We start from the raw sequence: 19,983 nt of genomic DNA, 5'->3' as shown, positions 1-19,983 counted from the left end.
AGCTTCTTCATTACGAATATTACGCGTTTGTTCCATTCAAATCGTTTCCAATAGAAGTGCAATTTTGTTCCATGCTCTAACACACCGCGAGGTGGCGACCTTAACGCCTGCGTCGGCCTCGCTCAGAGTATCCATTCACACCCAAAATAGCTCTGTGACACGCGCGTATACCTCGCCTGGCTTTGACACCGCGTTCTTTGCCTGCACTCGGCGCGAGTTAGAGCGCAGCCAGGCTACAGGGGAGTCCCCAGGCGCACTACATTTCTATGTGGTCCCGCCGGTCAGTAGTTCTTAAAACACCTGCACAATGGCGACCTTAGCCAATTTGTTTTGGCTGTCACACCGCATGTTCTGGTTACGCTCTCGCCATCAGCCACTATAGTTACCAGAAGAGTTTCTTTCGTTATTTATCATGAGCTTTAGCAGTCCAGATGGAGATGTACCACCAATCGTCAACGTGGGTTCATCCACGTTATACAGCGCTATAGCTGCTGAACACCAACAGACACTGTGAAAGCTCTCTAATACGATTCATTACCGGATAAGGACCGACTCCGCATACACTCCAGCTTGGTCTTCTGAGACTGGGCGAGGCGCTTCCCCGTTTTAATTCTGTGACGACATCAGCGGCATCAAACATTTTATCTGGCTGTGCCCAAGTTTTGAGACGAAAGAGGAGTGATGGTACGCTGCTTCCAAAAAGGTTGTCACATGATCGGGACAGTTAAACATGTAAATTATCCTGAATGGCTAACGGCATAGGAGAAGAGTGCGCAGCGCATTCTGATTACTTTCCTGCGAGATCCTGGGCTGTGTGACATTATGTGACGAACCACTGCAATTCAGGAGATGCTCAGACGGAACAATTGCCAGCCTTTTAGGTCAGGCTTACCCCGCCTGTTGCAACACCACCACCGCCACCCTCTTATAACAATCCACAGCAGTAAACATTCAACTACTTCTGTAAGAACAAGTTTTACCTGCGTGTTATACCGACCGATTCCTATGACGAAGGGATCACCCATTCTTGCTTTTTTTGCGGAGGGGGGGGTGGGGGGGGGTTATTCCACTGCCGGTAGCAGAGCTCAGAGGCCACAAAGAAATGTGTGGTTGAGACCTGCTCCGCTGCGTGCCGCCGCGTTCCCAGCTGCTCCCACAATAAGCATGTTATCTTTCAATGAACCCATTCAATTAATATATATTATTGTGGTGACATCCTAAGATCCTTCATCAAGTGCGAAAAATTGATAGTTGGAGTCTCCACTGCCGTCCGACGGCGTCAAGGCGAGTGATGCTATACAATATCTTCACATGATGACGTCACCACGTTACGTCATCGTGGCGTCACACAACGCGACGTCACATGCTTACGCCGTCACATGGAAAGGTTGCTTTGTCGAAGGTGTGCCGATCACGGAGGCAGTCTAAAACCAGGGGTAGCGCTGAAACCTTTCAGTGCCTTCAATCTTAGAGGCAGTGCAAAACAACGTTAGGCGCAGACAGGTTTCAGAGGGGCATGGGGAAAGATCAATACATTACATGAGAAGCAAAAAAATATCATAAGATGCCTTTCACTTTCGAGTCACCGCAAGCGGATTTATAAAGGAGTGGGTGAGTTTTCGTCCTGGCTGGTAATCGACCATTCTAATAGATAAACTCAGCTCCCGATATCTCAAGAATTAAACGTAACTCGTAAGTTGAACCATAAGTATCGATTTCCTACCAGTATTAATTTCAGAGCACCTCTAATCAATATTTGGAAGACTGTACGTGCTTCGAAACGAAGCCAAATTGACACTCGTTGCTCATGCTGCTAAAAAATGTGTCACGAATGGAACCAGTGCCAGGCTGTTGTTTAGACCAGACTTTCTCCGGAAGGACCATCATTTTGTTATGCGTGGTGGTCTACAGACGTGGCTCGGCCATAATAAAATAACGAACTGTCATTATAATGACTTCCGCCAGGAAGTAAGGCAACTATTAGTGCTCCCTCTTTTTTTGTTTGTTTTTTCGTCTCCTAAAGTTGATTTCCTTTCACTCTCAAAAAACTTATCGAACGATGTTTAATAAAGTACTTGCACTTCTTAATCTAATTCCAATATTTCTATCGGAAGAGCAACACGCAAGTAACGTCCACGCGCAATTTTCTCTTTCTGAGAAACAGAAGTTTAGTATTACACTTCGCCTCGAATAGCGTTCTCGTGGAGTTATCATTGGAGTCGTGTTGCGATAAGCTTTCTGAGGTCTCGCAACCAGAGCTGCTCTCAGAACACACGGACACAGTAGACACGGTCGGACCGAACCAAAACAACACGCCTATTTAACTGATTTTAGATTGACGAAATCGTCAGGGGACTTACTATACAAATCAATTGTGATCAACGTGTTAAAACAACCTTACACAATATTCCACAGTATTAAACAACTTAACATAAAAACACACAAGGTGAAGTTGCCAACCCTCGACTGACCATGAGGGCCCACGGCAGACGACCCGTGGTGCCGTCCACCGCGCACCCACTGCAAGAGACGACCGATCGTTTCAACCACCACACGCAAAAGAAGCCCGCTCATCTCTCAAGTGCTGCCACCCAGGCTTGCCGCCAGGCGTCACTGCTGGCGCCACAGCACTAACCATGTGATGATGGGGGTAATAAGCACTCGCGAGCACAATGCCACCACCGCTCGATAGTTGTGACTCCTAAATGCAACCTATGCGCAAAACAAGTGAGCCACGAGGCGCAAACCACTTTACAGGGGGTGTTAGCACTCCTACAGCTTGCGGTTGGATTTGTTCTCCCCCAAGAGAAAGAAAACGACAAGCGCAAGGAGACAATCCGTGCAGCAGACGGCTATTCTACGACTGCGTTGCATCTCCGCTGAAAAAAGGGCCATAGCACGGCCACAAAAAAATTCGCGGTTTCCAGCAAAAAAAAAAAAAGAAAAGAAACATAAGCAGTGAGTCTACTGTGTCTACAGACATATAAAGAAATGGGCTGTAAAAATAGGTTTCATTGCAAAAATGAGCTCTAGAAGTGGCCGCCTGTAAGGCCTGCCCAACGCCGGTGACCACCATTTTACCATAACGTGTGACGTCATATGCTGCACGGAGTGAATCCGTTCGCTTTCTACTAAGCTTCCAGTCGCTGCAAACGGTTCAATATTAATGTCAAACTGTACAAAGCTGAAACATCCAGATTTCATGCGCAAATCACCTCGAACCGTTGCCGAGATGAAAATGCTGCAGCAAGTTCCTGGTTACGTCACTGCTAACGAATGCATCATCATTGCCCGACTCTCGGGTCACTCGCCTGTTTGAAAGTATTGTTACGGGGATGACAAACACAGGGAAGAGAGAAACGAGTGTATTTGCAATATTTACTGATAGGTGTGACACGCCAGGGCTAATAGCATCTCGCGCTACGACTCCGCTTTTTCTTCAATGATTCATCTACGATGGCGGAGCCATGCCCACTGCCTGGTAACATCACACCTGGCAGACGAAGAGCCGTCACGGCGCCGCTAAGTCAATCAGGACTGGCAGTGTAGTAGCTTTCTGGTCGCGACATATAAACAACATCAGTAGGTGGTGTGGCAGAAGATGAGTGTGGTTCAACGGGAGTGATGAGGTAGTCGACATCGGTGACCTTGCGGAGAACTTTGTAGGACCCGGTGTATCGGGGAAGGAGCTTCTCGCACAAGCTTTCACGCCGTTACGGCGCCCAAAGAAGGACGAGAGAGTCAGCAGGGTAGTCAACGTCGTGGTGCCAGTCATCGTAGCGGACTTTTTTGAGGCCTGACAAGCAGTGAGCCTAGTGTGCGAGATATGGCGAGTGACGCGGGCTCGAGAAGCAACGTCCTGAGCATACACCGTTGGTTCGGTAGTATCAGAAGGAAGGAGTGTGTCGAATGGCAATGCAAGGTTGCGGCCGTTCAGCAGAAAAAATGGAGAATAGCCGGCGGTGTCATGCCTTGACGAATTGTATGCAAACGTAACGGATGTTGGCGTTGCGTCCCAGTCACGGTGATCAGCAAAGGGGTACATGGACAACATGTCTGTAAGAGTTCGGTTGAGGTGCTCTGTGAAACCGTTGGTCTGGGGGATGGTAGGCAGTAGAAAGGTGATGTTCGGTAGGGCAGCTACGGAAGATTTCGTCGAAAGCTTTTGCGAAAAAGCAGCCGCCACGATCTGTAAGAAGCTGGCGCGGAGCCCCATGCCACAGAATGACGTCATTCAGTAGAAAGTCTGCGATGTCTGTAGCACAGCTACTTAGCAAGGCACGACTTATAGCGTATCTGGTCGCATAGTCAGTTGCGACAGCGATCCATTTGTTCCCTGACACGTACGTTAGGAAAGGTCCAAGCAAGTCGAGGCCGACGCGGAAGAATGGTTCCGGGGGAATGTCGATAGGTTGGAGCAGGCCAGCCGTACAGAGCGCAGGACGTTTGCGACGCTGGCAGCGCTCGCAAGCAGCGACATAGTGGCGCCCAAATTTATACAGGCCAGGCCAAAAAAAGCGTTGCCGCATGCAGTGATAGGTGCGTGAAAAACCCAGGTGTCCTGCCGTCGGAATGTCATGCAGACGTAGAAGAATGGTGGCACGCAGGTGTCGGGGAATAACTAACGAAAATTCCGGGCCATCAAGCTTCATGTTGCGGCGAAACAGAATTTCGTCGGAAGATGTATTGACGGAGCGAAGAGTCGGAATGTCCTGAAGATTCTCGCTCAATGACCGTCTTGAAGGTTGCGTCCCGGTGCTGCTCTGTGCCGATGTCGCGCAAATCAGATATGGTGAACACACAAAAATCGCTCTCATGGAGAGCGAGGTTAGCAGGGTCCACCGAATAACGCGAGAGACAATCGGCATCTTAGTGCAACCTGCCAGACTTATTATTTACGTCGAAGGTATACTCCTGGCGACGTAGAGCCCATCGACCTAGGTGACCAGTGGGGTCCTTGAGCGACGACAACCAACACAGAGCATGGTGGTCCATAATAACTGAAAACTCCCAGCCATACAAGTAGGGGCGAAATTTCGCTACAGCCCAGACCAACGCAAAACACTCGCACTCCGTTATCAAATAGTTTCGCTCAGATGTGGAGAGAAGGCGGCTGGCATACGCAATAACACGCGTTTAGCCCCCCTGGTATTCAGCGAGGACGGCGCCGATACCGTGAGCACTGGCGTCTGTGCGAACTTCAGTCGTCGTGGACAGGTCGAAGTGAGCCAGTATTGGTGGTGAAGTAAGCAAGTCGATCAGAGAGGAAAACGCGGCTGCTTGGTCTTGGCCCCATGAGAAGGGCGCGTTTTTTTTTTTTTTTTTGAGAAGATCAGTTAGTGGCCATGCAATTGTAGCGATATCGCGTATATAACGTTGGAAGTACGAGCATACGCGCACAAAACAACGAACATCTTTGGTAGTAAAAGGCAGAGGAAAGTTCTTGACAGCGCTAATCTTGTCAGGATCCGGTTGGACGCCAGCAGCACTTGAACGATGACCGAGGACAGTGATTTCTCGTCTGCCAAAATTGCACTTTTTTTAGTCCAGCTGGAGTCCCGCTCGACGAAAAACTGTCAGAATTATTGGTCGACAAATGAGTTAGGTGGCTTTCAAATGTTGGGGAAAAAACGATCACATTGTCGTGGTAGCAAAGGCATGGACCATTTATAACCACGGAGGAGAGAGTTCTTCATGCGTTCGAACGTTGCCGGAGCGTTGCACAGCCCAAAAGGCATAACCTTGAACTGATAAAGGCCGTTTGGTGTGACAAAGACAGTTTTTTCTCGGTCTAAGTCGTCGACAGAAATTTGCCAACAGCCCGAACGCAGATCTATAGATGAGAAGTATCGCGCGCCATGAAGGCAGTCAAGAGCGTCGTCGATTCATGGCAGTGGATATATGTCTTTGCGGACTATCTTGTTCAAGGCATGGTATAGTTAACGCAAAATCTTCGACTGCCATCTCTCTTTTTTTACTAAAACTACAGGTGACGCCCATGGACTTGAAGAGGCCTCTATGACTCTTTTGGAGAGCATCTTCTCGACTTCTCGTTGTATGATCTGGCGTTCGGACGGGGAAACACGATATGGTCACCGTCTAATAGGAGTAGCATCGCCGGTATGTATTCGATGACGCACGACGGACGCTTGACCGAAAGGGTGGTCATTGATATCGAAAATATCTCGGTAGGTGGTCAGAACGTAGTGGAGTTGCGCAGCCTGATAGGGCGAAAGATCAGGGGCAATCATCATCGCGATTTCATTGGTAGGTGCGTTTGCTCGGCTGGCTGCAATAGGGGACGATAAGCCTTCAGGGTCTAATGTTACGATGTTACATGCATCAAGCGGAGAAACATGGCCTAACGAAATGCCTTGCGGGAGAACTTGGGTCGAACTACTAAAGTTGAGGAGCAGAAGCTGAATGTAGTTGTTTACGATAGTCACGATGGTACGCGGCACGGCAACTCTTCGGGCCAAGAGCACATCCACTAATGGAGACACTATGTAATCACCGTCAGGAAGAGCTGGTGATATCGTTAAGGCCACAAACGTGGTGGCTTGCAGTGACAGCCGAACGTAATCAACAGCGCACAAGCGGTGTGACGGTGAGGACAACACAGCCCCAAGTCGAGGCAGTTCAAGTTGGAGAACGCCGGTTGCACATTCGATGAGAGCGGCATGAGTGGACAAGAAATCCAATCAAAGAATCAGGTCATAGGGGCACTGCTCAATAACTGCAAAGAGAACAGATGTGGGGTGATCGGCGATTGTGATGAGTGCTGTGCACATTCCCCTGATGGCAATGCTTCTTCCGTCGGCGACACGAATAATGCTAGGAGCAGCCGGTGTGAGAACTTTCTTCAGGTGATGAAGAAGTCGGGGACTCATTACAGAAATATGCGCCCCGGTGTCAATAGGTACAGAAACAGTCAGGCCGTCAACGTCGACGTCAATCGAATATCGTCGTGTCGGCAGTAAAAGAGAGGATTTGAGCTCGGTATCGAGGATGCAGCTTCACCTGTAAGAGCTGCACCGCTTAGTTTCTCTGACAAGAATTGAGCGGGGAGGTCGGGCATCGTCGTAGAGGAAAAGGGGACGACGGGTGACGTCCAGGCGGCGAACGAGACTGATGTCGTCGAGGCGACGGTGAGCGGCTGTGCTGCGCAACAGGGGCATCGAAGGCATTGGAATCTAAGGGTGTAAGGCGGCGGTAGTTGTCGGGGATCAGCTCAGAAAGCTGGAAAAGGCGGTAGCTGTCAGCGCGGCGAGCAGTGTTATACTGTGTTCGGGACGAATACCAATGGTTGTGGCAATATCGTGCGACGTGCCCTATGCGGCGGCCGTTAAAGCATATCGGCCGATCATCCGCAGTTCTCTATTCGGCCGAATTGCGAGAGCGTGGATAAGACCGTTCCTGGGACGGTGACAGGGGGCGAGGCGGCGACCTTCAACGGAAGCCAATTGGTCGAGACTGAGCAACGGCGCAGACATAGAAGCCCGAATTGCCGAGTTCTTCGTGCACAATCGACTGTACCAAGCAAACATGCGGTACTTGCGGATCAACGTGGCCGTTGGTAGGAAGAGCAGGTGTAATAGCTTCGATTGCCCACCGGAACATTCGCGTAATTTTGGATGCAGGTGAAGACTACCGACGAGAGGTCAGTCCATCTTCGCAGGAGGACGTCGCAGCGGTGTTCGGCAGTTTAGTGAATGATCTTGAAATACGCCTGTTTTTGGCGAGTTCAAAACACCGGCATTCCTGAATAATATCCTCGACAGACGCGCAGTTCCAGCACATTAGCGGGTTGAACGCTATTCCCTTGAGGACGTGGCCAACCTTATCAGACTCCAACATGTCGTTGTCGACTTTATGACATAAAGCCAGCTCGTCCTGTATATATATATACGGCTCTGTGGACGCCTGAACCCGTACCGACAACTCCTTTTTTGCAGCCGCCTTTCGACCGATGGGCTTCCCAAATAAGTCGCGAAGCTTCCCCTTGAATGTGTCCCAACTGCCGATTTCCTCCTCATGTTTCTCGTACCAGACTTTGGCCGTGCCTTTCAGGTAAAACAGCACGTTGGCCAGCATGAGAGTCGGGTCATACCGGTTGAGCGCACTGGTACGTTTGTAGTCAGCTATCCAGTCATCAATATCAACTTCGTCCGTACCGCAGAACGTTCCTGGATGCTTCGGATGCGTCAGAACGTACGTCGGTGGAGGTGGGGCCGGTGAAGGTGTTGCCGTGAATGGTGCAGGCGTCGCCGAGGCCGATGAAGAGGTGCCCGTGTTCCATCATGGAAACTCCGATTTGACGACCACTGCGAAACTCCGTTGTATGGCGATTCGTTACCCAGCACCTCCTCCAATTTGTTACGGGGATTACAAACACACGGAAGAGAGGAACGTGTGCATTTGCAATATTTACAGGTAGGTGTGACACCCCCGGGATAATAGCATCTCGCGCTTCGAGTATGGTTCTTCATCATTGATTCGTCCATGACGGCGGAGCTATGCCCACTGCCTGGTAACAGAATATTCAGTTTTAAGTCAACTGCTCGAAAAAAAAAACACGCTAAACTTTCACCAGCTTGTTTGTAAACGAACAAGAATGAACCCGCATAAAGCAAATTATGATCTGAAATTGGCTTTCATGGACTCTTGAATGGCCTCCGTCTTTGCAACGCCGCTAACACCCGCTTTGTTGACACGTCGTTGGTAGCACGTCTCTTTTCGTTGGTATATCGCTACCGCCTCTGGTCTAGGCAGAACTGACGTGGTACGGCGTATTTTTTTGAACACCCCCCCCCCCTTTTCTTGATACGGCCCAACATATGTAACAAAGCATGGGTGCAACTCATAGGTGTAACGTACGTTCGCCGATCTGGTTTACACCCACACTCGTCCTTTTATTCTTTTCTTGCGAGACTACAAGTTTGCCTTGGCAACTAACTGGTCAGGGGTTCTCAAACGGGATCCCGCGGAGCTGTCTCATGGGTACTGCTTCGCCATCACACACGGAAAAAAAAAAGTTTTTGGAGGCGACTTTTTACCAGTTCCTATTTCCAGTATCTGCTCCAGCAACGGCGCTGGACAAAAACGCCTCTGTCGTTCTAACGCTTTTATTAGAAATTGAGCCTGCTACAACGGCCGCAATAGCGCTACATTTCCTTCGTCTGTACTGTCCAGTAGTTTCTTCGTTGCCATAGTGGCCACAAATAAAAGTTTATTCAATAAATAACAGTTTATCCAATAAATAAAAGTTTATCCAATCCAATAGTGGCCACAGGCTGCAGTGTCCACCATCCAATGCGAAAAGCATAGGCGTTGGTAAACGCAACGCCTTGACGTGCTCGCTTTCTCTGGAGGGCGCTTATGGAAAAAAAAAGGAGGGGGGGCATTTACCACATAGTGTATGGTGATTGTGCCTTTGCAACAATCTCAACAAGTTAAATGACTAACCTCTGTCGGAGGAAATAATATAATTGTGTGCCATCACGTCGTTCCCCCCCTCACACAAACCAGACACACACAATAAGCATTTTTACTGTAAAGCGTGTTCTGTTTTATGCGCAGTAGTAATGCAATAAAGCCGCATCACAAAATGCAGGGGCGGAAATATTCAATTGCGCTGATTGCAGCCCGGCCACTTTAAAACAAAATGACCCAATAAACGACACTGGTTGATAATTCCTAGGAAGTATCTATTGTGGGATCTGTTTCAGTGGCACGTCAGTTTTCTTTTTTTAAACATGGTGCCAGTAAAATTAATTGTAGACCTTACCCAATCACCATACTCTTCAAGAAGCATGGCTGGGGATTTCAGCTTAATATGAAGTTCCTAAATATTGGTTGGTTGTAAAATTCGCGTGATTACTGTCGCGACATTAGTGAGCAGGATTGATTTGATTGATTGATTTGTGGGGTTTAACGTCCCAAAACCACCGTATGATTATGAGAGACGCCGTAGTGGAGGGCTCCGGAAATTTTGACCACCTGGGGTTCTTTAACGTGCACCCAAATCTGAGTACACGGGCCTACAACATTTCCGCCTCCATCGGAAATGCAGCCGCCGCAGCCGGGAATCGAACCCGCGACCTGCGGGTCAGCAGCCGAGTACCTTAGCCACTAGACCACCGCGGCGGGGCCATTAGTGAGCAGGAAAACAAGTACAATAATGAATCGATTTAATGTAGGTAAAGGATGGATGGATGGATGGATGGATGGATGGATGGATGGATGGATGGATGGATGGATGGATGGATGGATGGATGGATGGATGGATGGATGGATGGACGGACGGACAAACGGACGGACGGACGGACGGACGGACGGACGGGTGGGTGGATGGATGGATGGATGGATGGATGGATGGATGGATGGATGGATGGATGAATGGATGGATGGACGGACGGACGGGTGGACGGACGGACGGGTGGACGGACGGACGGGTGGACGGGTGGACAGACGGACGGATGGACGGACGGACGGGTGGACGGATGGACGGGTGGACGGATGGATGGATGGATGGATGGATGGATGGATGGATGGATGGATGGATGGATGGATGGATGGATGGATGGATGGATGGACGGGTGGACGGGTGGACGGATGGACGGATGGACGGATGGATGGGTGGATGGGTGGACGGATGGATGGATAGATGGACGGACGGACGGACGGGTGGGTGGACGGACGGACGGACGAACGGGTGGGTGGGTGGGTGGGTGGGTGGATGGATGGATGGATGGATGGATGGATGGATGGATGGATGGATGGATGGATGGATGGATGGACGGACGGACGGACGGACGTTTCTGATTTATCTTTGCACCTTTTCCTATTTCTTTCTACTTAAGAAATTATGAAAATGACAGAGGAAAGAAAAATGACACAAAACTGCCGGCCAATGCAAGATTTTCGAATTATCGAGGCAGCAAAAAAAAATTCAGAGAGAAACGGAAAGTGGCCGTGCCAGGTAAAGCACATTGCGGCGGCCGAAATGAGCTGAGCTCGGCTCGCGGCGATTCTTCCGTGGGAGCACTCGCTGCTGGCGCGTGACGCCGCCTCAGCCGCCGCAGTCGTCACTATTGACCGGCGCCGCCGTCGCCGAATCTTGATTGCACGCATCGGTGACCTGCATGGCGAGCACGCGTTTTTATAAGCCCCGGCTCAATTGCAATGGCATAAATTAGGCTTTACCCTTCCATCCGCCTCTCATATTGCTCCTGCATAAAAGAACACCAAATATCCTTTACACAGTGCGATGCTGTGCGTATTCCTGGTCATCGAGACGTTGGCGCTTCGTCCGATGCTCCTCATTTCGCTCGTGAGATGAAGATTAATGTCCCGACTAGTGTAAATCCTCTGGAATCCACCTTTTTGACTATACGTACGCTGTAGGCTGCACACGTGTGTACGTGTGCGTGTGCGTTTGCGTGTGTGTGTGTGTGTGTGTGTGTGTGTGTGTGTGTGTGTGTGTGTGCGTATGTGTATGTGTGTGTGTGCGCGCGCGCGCGTGTGTGCGTGTGCGTGTGCGTGCGTCTGCGTGTGTGTTTGCGCGCGCGTGCGTGCGCGTGCGTGTGCGTGTGCATGTGCATGTGCGTGTGCGTGCGCGTGCGTGTGCATGTGCGTGTGCGTGTGTGTGTGTGTGTGTGTGTGCGTGTGTGTGTGTGTGTGTGGATGTGTGTTCAGAAACCCCAGAAACCTCAAGTTTACGTGTGCTCGTTAAGAAGTACCAGGCGGTCGAGATTATTTCCGGAGTTCTCCCCAATGACGTGAGTCAATATCATATCGTGGTTCTGGCATGTAAGAACCCAAGAGAAGGTATTATCCTATATAAATTTACTTCGGTTAGCTGTGCCTAATTCGAAATATTGCATTCATTTCGCTAGTCACGACTCTCTCGCCTAATGTCAACATATTTTATATTTTCCCAGAAATAGGCTCGCTGTGGTCTTTAGACTACATGAAGCGCCGTGGCGATGGTCTAGTGGATAAAGTACTCGGCTGCTGACCCGCAGTTCGCGGGATCAAATCCGGGCCGTGGCGTCTGCATTTCCGATGGAGGCGGAAATGTTGTAGGCCCGTGTGCTCAGATTTGGGTGCACGTTAAAAACCTCAGGTGGTCGAAATTTCCGGAGCCCTCCACCACGGCGTCTCTCATAATCATGGTGGTTCTGGGACGTTAAAACCCACATATCAATCAATCAATCAATCACTAAACTACACGAAATTTTTACTTCAAAAGCTTTTATGAGATCGAAATTCGGGTCACGCGCGGCGCCGTAGTTGTCCGCCGTCGCCGGTGTCCGTAACCACTATCGCAGAAACACGAAAAAAAATTCTCAGCATATCCACGGAGTGAATGATGGAGAGTGGGGCGAAGCATTCGTCCGTCCATGCATCCGTCTGTGTGACCATCCATGCGTCCATCCGCCCGTCCGTGTGCGCGTCTGTTCGTGCGTCCGTCCCTGCGGTCGTCCGTACATCCGCCCCTGTGTCCGTTCATGCATCCATTCATGCATCTGTCTGTGCGTCCGTTCGTCCATCTATTCAATACTCCAAGTACCACCATCTCGCATCTTTTCCCATACATTCCCCATATAGAAACACCGCCATCCAGCGGACATTCCAAGGACTAAACGAGAGGTGGTACACGCACACTTTCTTACGGCTTGCGCTTCGGGTCTACTTCCCACCTTTAACCACCTCGAGTTCATGGTATATACTAGTTTACTGTATTCATGGCACTGCAGCGCAACGCTCGCTAAACCTTTCTAAAACCAAGGAGGTTACGCCCAGCGAGTATAACGTAGCAACCCTTTCTTGTCAGATAGTGCTCAATGTACATGCCAGTGGCAGCTAATGGGGATCGCAGCATGCGCGTTAACTAAAAGCCAAATGCTCCTGTCTCTCATTCCCCATTAGCAGCCATTGACATGAACATTGAGCACTACTTTGTATTGTTCAACAACGCACAGAAGAAATCTCTCACCGGCACCACCTTGGAGATCAAAATGTTATAATTGTTACATACTACAACGGTTACGAAGGACGAACGGGTGCCGCTATAAGGAGTTTCGCCCCTAAAACAATCTGTCTGTCTGTCTGTCTGTCTGTCTGTCTGTCTGTCTGTCTGTCTGTCTGTCTGTCTGTCTGTCTGTCTGTCTGTCTGTCTGTCTGTCCGTTCACGCGTCACAGGTGGCACATGCCCGCATAACATGGTCCGTCTTTACGGGTATGCGCCATGGGTGATTAAAAATATATATCAACTGGGAAACAAGTAAATGGAATTCGGAAATCAAAATACGACGGTGTTAAGGAGGCCGTGTTGCACAAAATACGGTGCTGTTGGTGACGGCGTTGCTGAAGGGCGGAAAATCCCGATTGATAAAAAGTCTAAGAACCTTTGCTCGAGCCTTAATCGGCAGGGCTTCTGCACAGCAGTCAGACACTGCCACAGAGCCACGCCAGTACGTGAAAATGCTCAGGGAAAAGGCTTACCAAAACTTCATGTCGGCGTGACGTCAACTGGGGTTGCAGCGTCGGCTATCTGCATCTACGTCTACGTAATGAACACTGACTCTGCAAGTTACTCTCAAACATTCCTCGAATACGTCGGCAACAACTCTTCATTAGACCGCTATAGTTTATCATACTCTTGATAGCGTGGATTAACAAACTCGTGATTAATAGCTAAGTGTCTAGTTTGTTACCACCGTGCTCATGCCAATGCTTCAAGTACTTCTCAGTACCTGATTATCAGAAATTGATAAAACTTATTTGTGATCCCCTTGTATTTAGAAAACTCCAGCGTAGTTCATTCAGTCTCGCTTCCGCTATTCATTCATTTTGTCACTTTCATTATACATATCTGTAAGACGTAAGCCACGTAAACATCCGCCACATAGATGCCGAGCGGACTAAACATGCGTGAGTATCAGGTCGCTGAGTGCACATTAAGGCACGGCGAATAGAATCGGCCCAGTTCGGAGCAAAACACAAACCGTCGAGCGGCTTTCGAAAATCAGCCGATCCATCTCGAACGGATCTTCGTAAAATGGGGAGAGGAACGGCGAGTGATCCGCCACCAGAACCATGTTGTTCACAGTGCAGATGCATAGCGTTGCACTTTGGCCTCGGAAAAAATGGGCTTTTATCGCGGGTGTGCTTTACCGAGTACACTCAAGCAGCGTTCTTTGGTTTCCAGATAGAAAAAATAAAGTAAATTAAAAGAGAAAAGCGGCATTTCGGGGCGTTGCACTCTGTCCGCGAGAGCTTCTGAAGGGGGAATGCATTGCATGACCGCAAATGTTATTTTGAAAAATATATATTACTACATAAGCTTTGGCATGTTGCTATTTCGTTCAAGCATTATCGCGTAACAGAACACCAAGATGTAGTAATATTCATAACGTAACTTGAGACTAGCTCCCATTTTGAGAACAGCGCCAAAGTTTGAAGCGGCAAAATAAGGAGCTTTCCTATACGCAAAAGCACTGAGTCTAATAACGATGTAACGCTATAGCCTATTGATTTGTTACTTCAACGCAGGGTTTGGTAACCTGTGGCCCGTGGAGCACAATGATGTGTCACTGTCACCAAATGAACAACCCCTCCCCCCCCCCACTGCCCCTTGTTTGTTGGTAATATCTCCACCGTGATATTCCTACCTCGACTTTAACTTCTTGTCCCTACTCTAAAACAGTTCTACTGTATTAAACAAACATGGTTTTAATTCTAGGTTAATCGCATTTTTTCATTTATTAGATTTTTTTCAATCGCCAAAGACCCCCCCCCCCCAGCCCGATTTGCCATCCAGCCTGTGCCATGTTAGCTTCATGCAACTCGCCCTCTGCTTTACTTCTTGTCATGATCTACAACATAAAAAAACATACAAATGTTGGTAAGTCTCCAAGCATCGCTAAAGAAAAATCACATGGTTCCTCGTGCCTAAGACGATTCGCAAACTGAACTTATCATCTTTCTTTGGTGATTGCACGGACCCCATCTTCGAAAGCTATCTCCACCTTACGTGGTTTTGCACTGCTTCCGAAATCACAGGGATCGCAAGCTTTGTGTATCTGATGAGATCTTCGCAGTGACCCCAAAATCTGCCCCCCCCCCCCTTTGACCAAATGACGATGCAATCCAATGGAGTCATCATGTAGCACATTACGTTATGTCACATTGACGTCGTGATGTCAAAAATTTTGGTCATCCATAAAGTGATCACATGCTGATCATTTTTTTCTATCTGTTTCAAGGCCTACCACTTCGAGGATAGCTCGGCCGATAATCGTTTGGATTAATATATTGAGCTGTAAGATTCTGATAGCCTCCGCTACTTCGTCCCAGGCATTGTGCACTGCCAATCGCCTGGCGGAAAAAAGCCATGAAGAGCCAAGACCTCTTTGCCTGCTTTTAAATACCGCAACGACGCAATCTTGTCCATCTACGATGGGGTGGCGCCAGCAGAGAAATGGGTTGGCTGGAGTTCCCCCCCCCCTAAATTCTCGCCTGATCCGCCCCCCTTTGCCACCCCCCCAAAAGCAAGTACAGTAAAACCACAACACAAAGGATTTGTGCCTCCATGACCCTTAAAGGAATTCAATTGTCATCGGTGCCCCTCCCTAGAAAAAATCCCGGCGACGCCCCTACATCTACGCTATCAAGATTATCCTACGTCACCAATTTTTGCTTTCGTGACGTCATGAAACATGCTCCTTCTGAGAAGCGAAACGCCGAGCTGGTTCCTAACACGTATTTTGGATTGGACACGCCAGAGACAAGATACGATTATGATGCACACTGTTGTGGGCAGCTCTGGTAAATTTTAACCTAAGGGTCTTTTAGGGCTGAAGCTACTTAAGGCGTGGGTCGGTCGTCAACTGTATGTACGCATGTACGTAGCAACGAGCTCACAGCTTCGAGGCAAAGCTTCGGAGGGTTTTATTGGCAAACCTTGTATCAATCGTGGGCCGCGTCCATCCGTCGTCTGTCTGTCTGTCTGTCTGTTTGACGCACGAAAGGACGGACGCATGGACGGACGCATGTAGAGACGCACAGATGAACGGATACATTTACGAACCGATGGACGGATGGACGGACGGAAGCGTGGATGGACTGATGGACGCTTCGCCCCCCTCATCATCACTCACTCCGTGGATATGCTGTGATTTTTTTAACGTGCCCCTTAATCAAAGTGCAATGGCCTCTAGCAATGTCGCCCCCATTGAATGTGACCACTGCGGCCGAGACGGAATCCGCTTCTTTCGTTGCAGTAGCCGAGATTCGTAAACACTAGACCACCACGTTACACCTTGTTCCTAAACAGCTCTATGCAGATCATTCGTGGCGCCGTCCAGTTTTAAGGTGAGTACTTTCTTCAGAGGTATCAAGGTCAAATACTTATTCGGATTTAGGGAATATGCACATCCTTTAATGTCGAACACGAACCTAATGCCACCCAGCGCAACAAAGAGCATATATATATATATATATATATATATATATATAGATGAAATAGATTATCAGAGTTTCTTCCGGCTACCGTAATAAAAGTTATAAACTTCGAGAATAGTGCAGTATAGGAAACAAAACAATAAAATATATATTTAATCCTAACAGTTTCGGCTGGTGGACCAGCCTTCTTCGGAGGAAGTAAGTGAAATGATACAAGTTCCCGTAGCAGAGGGTTTAAAGACCCTCTGCTACCTTAGGCGGAGTCTGAAAAATGGCAGAGAGGCGACTACTCTGCCCAAGGTGGTTTACCGAAAAAATAAAAACCTGAGAGACTTACTCGTCAGGGCGAAAACACACAAATCCGACCACCATCAGGGTTGTAGCCCGTGCGGGAAACCTCGCTGCAGGGTGTGCACACACATGGTGACCACAGACACGGCCGACGCCTCCTGTTCAGACTATGTGTACAAAATTAAAGACGACCTTAACTGTGACTCAGCCAATGTGGTATACAAAATTCGCTGTGAGGTGTGCAAACAGTAATATATTGGAGACACGGAAACCGCGTTTCGTTTGCGTTTCAACAACCACAGGGCACACGTAAAGGGCCTCCCCAATTTGCCGTTCTCCAAACATATCAATCTTCCTGGACACTCTTTCGAATGCGTAAGTGTCATACTCCTACAATCCGGCTTCCAGAACACACCGGAGCGCGAACAGCGGGAGTCATACTTTATAAAGAAATTCAGATCACTTACCCACGGACTCAACGAGAGCCCTGGGCGACTCACGTGCCTCCGCGACGTTTCGTGAAACACAGAAATTGAATTACTCAATTAATTCATTTATACATACGTGAAGTCGCACACGAAAGTTGGTCAATATAGCGCGTGAAACTAAACGAATTCGATGCTACGTGAACCAAACGGCGTGTGTTAGTATTATTAGACTTTATTTTCATTTCTGAGTACTTTTTAGTATTATTTATCATTATATATTTTTCATTTACGTTTTTGTTTGTTCATCCTTTACAAGACTACCCATCTATTTATTTTCAGTATGACTGGTTGTACATTTTTCTGCAAGAGAGGGCAGGTGGAGGGAGGGGGAGAGGGCACATTAGCTTTCCAACATGGCTATTATTTTCCGAAAGCTGGAGCGGGTCGTATGCTTCTTGTGTGTGCGTGTGTGTGGCCCGATGCCGCGGGCCAGCCGCCGAACCTCGTGAACTTAAACTCGATCCATGTGTGGGATGCGAGTAAGCGGCAACATGTTCCACATTTTTCCGTTTTTCTTGGTCGCCTCCGCTGGAGGTGCGTCTTACCTATACCCAGTAACAATGCCAGAATTACCCGCTCGTTTCCGGCGGCTCTCCGTCGCTCCTTTCTAGTTCCTCTCCTTCTTCTGCTTCTTGTTGTCTGTTGCTACCTCGTTCGCCCGTTTGTCCTTTTTTTTGGAGGGTCTTTAAACTGTGAGGGTGACCCTCTGCTACGGGAACTTGTATCATTTCACTTACATCCTCCGAAGAAGGCTGGTCCACCAGCCGAAACTGTTAGGATTAAATAAATATCTTATTGTTTTGTTTCTATACTGCACTATTCTCGAAGTTTATAACTATATATATATATATATATATATATATATATATATATATATATATATATATATATATATATATATATATATACGTGTGTGTGACGTCAGTCACAGGAAGGTAACTAACCTCACTGAGTGCATATTTCAGTTCCCTGCTGTTCCTTCGATTCTTCCTCCTCCTCCGCGCACGCTTGAGCGCAGGCAGATTCCTAAAATAGGCAGCCTGTTAGAAAGAAATCGAAAGCCGTGTGGGCAGTGGCAGCAGAACGGTGTGATGGCCACGCGCTTCTTTCTATATCACGAAAAGTGTCACTTCGTTGCCAACTTTGGCGGGGTTTCCGCTTCAAAGCTAGGGCCTTTGTTTACTTTTTTTTGTCACACTAGCCCGTCAGACAAGCAAATCCGCTCAAGCCGAATAAGGTCATGAAAGGGAACCTCGCTAGTTCAACATGCAAGTTGGCACTCTAGTGAATGGCCCTGTCTGAAAACAAGCAAGACAGTTGGATAACCTTGTTCTAGAAATCGTGGCTGACAAAAATTCCACCACAATACAAGGGAAGAATTTGCCGACGCTTATTGAAAGAACATTGAAGGCAAATAGTAAATCGATGTTGATTGCTGAAACAGCGGCCCAGAAACGTCGTAGTGCAACGTTTGTGCCAAGCAACTGCTCATTTCAGAATAAAATCACGTTTTAGTGGTCCGCATTGCGTTCGCCCTCTTCAAATTACCCACTTCAAGTGAAAACTTTCACGTCACTGTTGCCGTGCACAACGTTGCCCAGTTTTACTGCGCGGCCACCGACATTAGTAGCAGCAGAGCGAGAGTAGCGGAAGTCACAGCATCAACAACGGTCCTTGAACGATTTTCTGCCATGCCCTCCGAGATGGAAGGTGTGCTTGGTTCAACGGATCCCCGCTAGATGGCACAACCTGTCCTGTCTAACCAGGCGAAATTTGAGTTTTTGAACCACTCGCGCAATTCTCTAGAGTAAGGTCAGGCGGTTCTTCTTTCTATCAAGCAAACAGAAATGAACAAATATCAATCTATTGCGTCTCTTGATGCATGAACGGTTCTTTATTTAGTGTAGCAAGTTCGATCACTAGTCATTAATTGCAGGCGGTAACTCTGACGTTATCGCCCCGCTGCGGTGGCCTAGTGGCTAAGGTACTCGGCTGCTGACCCGCAGGTCGCGGGTTCGAATTCCGGCTGTGGCGGCTGCATTTTCGATGGAGGCGGAAATGTTGTAGGCCCGTGTGCTCAGATTTGGGTGCACGTTAAAGAACCCCAGGTTGTCGAAATCTCCGGAACCCTCCACTACGGGGGGGGGGGGGAGATGAACAACAAGAGAGAAGGCAGGGAAGTTAACCAGGCACATGCACGGTTTGCTACCCTACGCTGGGGGAATGGGAAGGGGGCATTAAGATGAAAGAGAGGAAAGAGAAGAGAAAGAGAGAGAGAGAGAGAGAGAGAGAGAGAGAGGATTGTCAATCAATCGGCTGGCGCGTGTGCAGCGGTTGCATTACACAAAAGTTAAAGGTTGTCACGTAGGCCTGTAGTCCTCAAAAAGCACAAGACAGCTTTGACTACTTTCTGAGCCGACGAAAGGCGAGGACGGTGTTCCAGTAGCATCTGCATAGAGAGTGGCCGATCGTCCAATTGTCGCAATGCGTCCGACAGCTTCTGTCTTTCGGAGGCAAATCGAGGGCAATGGCATAATCAGATTGTCCATGTCTTCTTTGGCACAGCAGACATCGCATTCTGCATTGTCGGTCAATCCGATGAGGGCTCTATATGCTTTTGTGAAGGCAACCCCCAACCAAAGGCGACAAAGAAGTGAAGCTTCACGTCGACGAAGTCCGGATGGAGGTTGAAGTTCCAGTCGAGGGTTTATTTGGTAGAGTCTCGTATGTCTTA

This window comes from Rhipicephalus microplus, chromosome 3 (genome assembly GCF_043290135.1).
Source record: "Rhipicephalus microplus isolate Deutch F79 chromosome 3, USDA_Rmic, whole genome shotgun sequence".
In the NCBI taxonomy this organism is placed as follows: domain Eukaryota; kingdom Metazoa; phylum Arthropoda; class Arachnida; order Ixodida; family Ixodidae; genus Rhipicephalus; species Rhipicephalus microplus.
The sequence above is the reverse complement of the archived record's forward strand: the minus strand, read 5'-3'. Positions refer to the sequence as shown.